The 5,398-nt window shown below is 42.4% G+C and overlaps 1 protein-coding gene across 2 annotated transcripts in view; it reads left to right on the forward strand.

Moving 5' to 3' along the window:
* The window catches only part of LOC116702326 (protein shisa-9), a 101,369-nt gene that overhangs the window by 43,034 nt on the left and 52,937 nt on the right, over positions 1–5,398 (forward strand). The gene's annotated exons all lie outside the window — the stretch shown is intronic.

Below are 5,398 nucleotides of genomic sequence, written 5' to 3' on the forward strand. Positions count from 1 at the left end.
ACACACACACACACACACACACACATACACACACATACACACACACACACACACACACACGCTTAATATAACCCTGTGATTCTTCAGTGGATTGAGACTCAAATTAGTGGGCATGTTTCCTGAGGGCTCATTTGTGACAAGAGTGATGGCATGTTTTAAAGGACAAAGGTCCCCGTTGCCTCACTATTTTGTCCTAGTCATTAGGCTCAGCAGAGAAAATGTGAGCCATGCTTTGGTCCAGTTGTTTTCTAGTATTCAGACTGACTTGTATTGCTGTGCGGTGGGTACATTTCTTTATTGTAAGCCACTTAAAGTTAGAAGCTACAAAGATAAATTAATCAATCAATTAGTTGTCAACTATTAACTTCATGGCCAACTATTTTGGTAATAGATTAATTGGTTTGAGTAATTCTTTTTTATAAAAAAGCATCTTTGAGTTGTGGACGAGACATTTGAGGACGTCATCTTGGGCTTTGGAAAACACAAAATAACACAAAAATAAAATGTAGAGGCTTCTCCCTTTACTTTCATCTTCCCACCATTGCAATAAACAAGCTTTTGGCCTCTTTTTCACCCAATACTGCGCTTATTAGCACTCTGCTTTCTTCTGTCTTGCTCTCCCTCGCTGCATCAATTTCTTTCTTCCCCTGCTAATGAATCAGCCCTATTACCTCCTCTGCTTTCCCCCAATTGTTTTGTCTTGGTATTTTTCTGTAGTCTTTAACATCATAATCAGTCTCTCAGCAACACACACACACACACACACGCACGCATGCATGCACGCACGCACGCACACACACACACACATGTTTAGTACACACACAATGTATTATACTATCTACTGTATGTGATAGCATTTTCAGCATGTGTGGGGTATAGTTTTTTTTTTTTAATATATATCTGATGAGTCAGGAGGATCCAGGCGGACTTTATACCTTAAGATATTTACTGTAGTTATCAAAGTTGATTGAAAATATGACATATAGATGCTGTAAAATTCCAACACAAGAAAGAAGAATAATTATTTGCAAAGACTGTAACACTCAGGGGGAAACAGGAGTAGCAGACAAAGAAAGAAGATTGAATTTTGTAGATATAAAGATAATAAAAAAGGGCAAGGAAATAACAGAGGAAAGAGAGATGCAAAAGAGGGGATAATTGTGTGTGTGTCGTGTGTGTGTGTGTGTGTTGTAGGGGTTGAATGGAGGTACAGAGTGATGACAATAGGGGCGATGGGATGGAGCCATCCGGAGCCCTCTGTGTCAGCCCTCTACACATAATCACCTCTTAATTAAACACATTTAATCCTCCAAGCCACTTAGGCTGAGATAGAGAGAGAGTGAGAGGAGAACCAGAGAGCTGGGAGGGAGTGAAAGATGCAGAGAAAAAAGGAGAGAGGGTGGTAGACAGATGGGACTTTTCAAAGGAGGTTGATTGCACAAAACCGTTCTTCTTCATGATTGGAGTTTTAGGGCTCATCCAAAAGACTTCTAGGCTGTATGCAAAATTATGTTTACCACTTTGTCTAAGACCCAGAGTAAAATGGCACACTTAAAATGATGACAACATTATTGCCTTTCAATAGAGAACTTATTTTGAAATAATAATAAAAAACAGCATTTATTCGGGAGATATATATTCAGTAACAACAGTACTCCGGATCATACATTTGCTGCAGAGAATACAGAACATTCAGCAGTTTGCTATTCTTATCACTACAGTGAGAATAGGATGAAAATACACTGAAAAAGTTCTGAGCCCTTTCCCTAATGAAGACAGCAGCCAAATCCTCATGTTTCCTTTCTGAGAATCTCCTTATCTGACTTCCACTCCTCTCCTGTGCTCATTTCATTTTCAAGGCAGACATTTTCATTTTAATACCCTGTAAGAGATGAACTAAAGGATAAAAGTGGCAGGACGTAAAGTCTAAGGCCGGCATATGTGTCAGAAAGAAAGGAAAGAGAGAGGGAGGAGGAGGGGGGTGGAGGGGGGCTAAGGAGCAGAAAAACACAAGGAGAAAAAGTATTGAGGTCATGCAGCGGTTGCAGTGACTGAAACAGTTAAACAGGAAGACGAGAGGCCTTTTGTGGTTACAGAGGACAGCTGACGTGATGACGAGAAAAGGGGCTGACAGAGAAAAGTTGTTGGACAAAGTCAAAGAACGAGGTAATGGGGAGTGGAGAGAGACAGAAGGGAGGAGGTGAGAATCAGATGAGGTTAAAAGAAACATATGACAATGACATTAATGAGGCGTGCCACGGCAGAAACGGCAACAGAACAGGGGACGGGGGGGGGGGAGGTAAAGAAAATCGAGACAGGCAGGTGAAAGGTTGCTGATGATGATAATGAGCGGTGGGCGTGTCCTGTGTACGATGAAATAAAAAGAAGTAGGAATTGAAAAAGAGAGGCCAGGCAAGAGCAATGTGTGAGAGGGTTGGAGCGCAAAGGAGCGAGTGATTGACAGAAAGAATAAAGGAGTGACAGGAAGAGCTGGAGAAAAGAAAAAAGAGAGGGTGAGGCAGGAAGGATGAATGGAGACAGAGATGGAGAGAACAGATAGAAGAGACAGCATGCTGCTAGCTGTGATGGGGACAGCTGGTCAGCTACTGCTCTGCTCTGGTGTGGAGAGATGCCCTGAGGACAGTCACCCTGCTCTGCACACACACAAACACCACACACAAACACACACACACACACACACACACACACACACCACACACACACACACACACACCACGTAGAAGTTTGCATTTGTACATAAATTTTTTTAGACACAACACAGAGCGGAATGCGCAGTCTTACACCACATGTTGGCATGTTTTACTGTACAGAAGCTCGGTTGGTCTGGGGGGGGGGGGGGGTTGTTCAAAAGGATGGTACAGGAGATGTGGAAGAACGTAAAGAAATGATGGGGAGGTAAAGAAAATTATTTCAAAGAATAATGGAAGGAAAGGGAAGGGGAATAAATCTCCACAAACTAGGGCACATAAAGAGTTGAAAAAGCATAAGGTACAAAGAAGTGAGACAGTGAGTGATTATAAAAAAAGAAGCGCTTGGAGAAGCTATCAGGCAATGGGATGTAAATAAGAAAGTGAGGCAGGGGGGGAGGAGAGAGAAGAGAACAGATGGCAGCGAAGAAGAGCGGGAAGGAAAATGGAAAGCTGGGAATGCGATAACGCTCCCGGATCACTTATAGCTGATCTCAGCTGTGCCAAAAATGGCCTCTCATTGTAGCAATGACTGCAGCAGCACAGAGTAGAACAGAACAAGTTTCCCTTCTTTGCTTCTTCAAATGACGGTGATTTCAGCACCACAGACGGCGACCCTAAAATCTGCCTGGGACTCTACAAGGGAGGTTTTCCCTCAACTGGCTTTGCACCAACTTCCCTGTAATACATTATTCGATTGGGAAACCTCAAACCAAGTTGTTATCCTCAAGAAAATCTTCTAAAGAAGCGTGGGAACTGAAATCATAATGTTAAATCTGGCCCGTAGCTGCCATTGAGCACCTGTGTTTTTATGTGGGGCAGGTTTATGCTCCATACAATATATACACACTGGGTGTTTCATAGACTGATTATGAGTAGGAGTATTTATTGACTAAACGTACATTCATTTAAATAGCTCTTGGTCAAGATAATTGAAGGGACTTGAACCTCTGTATTTCTACACTTCTATGGCCCTGGCTGAAATAACATTTGAAGTCATTTTAGTGCCATGGCTCCAGCAATGGGACTCTCAGTGGGTCACTGTACCACTTTGTTCAATATTGAAATATCTCAACCACCGTTGTTTGTATTACCATTGTTTTTCTGCGGTCTTAAAGGTCCCATGACACGGTGCTCTTTAGATACTTTTATATAGACCTTAGTGGTTCCCTAATACCATATCTGAAGTCTCTTTCCCAAAATTCAGCCTTGGTGCAGAATTACAGCCACTAGAGCCAGTCCCACAATGAGTCCGTAGCTTTTTTTTGGGCGGGGCAAGGTGGAGGCTGGGGGTGTGGCCTTGAGCAACTTCCACTTTGCCCGTTTGAAAGCCATGATGTCTCTCTCTCATGGGTGGGCCAAATTTTCTGGACGGGCAAAGCAGAGAAAGGGGAGGTAACCTTGCCCCTTATGACCTCATAAGGAGCAAGATTCCGGATCGGCCCATCTGAGCTTTCATTTTCTCAATGGCAGAGCAGGATACCCAGGGCTCGGTTTACACCTATCGCCATTTTTAGCCACTGGGGGACCATAGGCAGGCTGGGGGAATGCATATTAATATTTAAAAAAAAAACTCATAAAGTGAGCGTTTACCTTTTTGGGCATCCCTGAATTTTGCTTTACCGCCATTATGAGGTTCACTTTTGGGGTCCAAACTTTGGTGATCCCTTGACTTTTTATCTCACTACATCACCGTGTCAACATTGTGTCCAATACTTTGGTTTTTGCCTGCAAAACTAACAATTTCCATCAGTCTCAGCTGTACTTTGGGTTAGTGCTAATTTGCGAATGTACTGTGGCATGCTAAATTATATGATGGTAACCACTGTCAACATCTGCATGTTAGCATTGTTGTTGCGAGCATGCATTTAGCTCAAATCAGACTCTATCATGTTTGAGACTATGTTCCATTCAAAATCCATTCACTGCTCTCTTTCTCAGTTTGTCAAGCATAACCGTGGAGACATTTCATTGAGCTACTCTAATAGAACCATTAGATGATTCATTTGTTGGCTTCATATTTTTACACATAAAAAATCACAATGATAATACCCTACATTATTGTACCAATGATTAGATTACCCAAACACAAATGCAAACCATTGGAACCTGTGTCCTAGTTCTAAAACACTTTGAATAATGATGTCTTGGACTTTCTCAATAATGCACATGCACATATGTACTGCTTTATTCAGCAGTTCTCAGAGGTAACCTTCAAACAAACAATGCCCCCCTGTTACGGTAGGAAAAGACTCGCGGGGCATATATGAGCTGGACTCTTCTTCTCTGCTGGAGGTCTTGACTGAGATATGAAAGGATTTGCATTTGTAGGGCATAATTTGCATGTTGTTGGCCTGTGAGAAAGAGAGAGGGAAAAGATGCAGTAATAGAAAAATATAAACAGAGTGAGAGAGAGAGAGGAAGGTAGATTGAGATGGAAGGAGCGAATATGTAAAAGAGGTAGAGCAGGAGAAGAAAAAGAAAAAGGAAAGTGAAGGAGTGTTTGATGCAGAAAAAGAGGGGAGAGCAGGCGCCAGTTGAGGAGGGAGATAGGATCGGTGTGACATTGAAATCAAAACAGGGAAATGAGTATCATGGGAGCCTGCAGGACGGGTGTTAAGTGAAAAGACGTACTATAGGCAGGTGATTGTGTGTGTGTGTGTGTGTGTGTGTGTGTGTGTGTGTGTGTG

The sequence above is a fragment of the Etheostoma spectabile genome, chromosome 15, assembly GCF_008692095.1.
Source record: "Etheostoma spectabile isolate EspeVRDwgs_2016 chromosome 15, UIUC_Espe_1.0, whole genome shotgun sequence".
In the NCBI taxonomy this organism is placed as follows: Eukaryota; Metazoa; Chordata; class Actinopteri; order Perciformes; family Percidae; genus Etheostoma; species Etheostoma spectabile.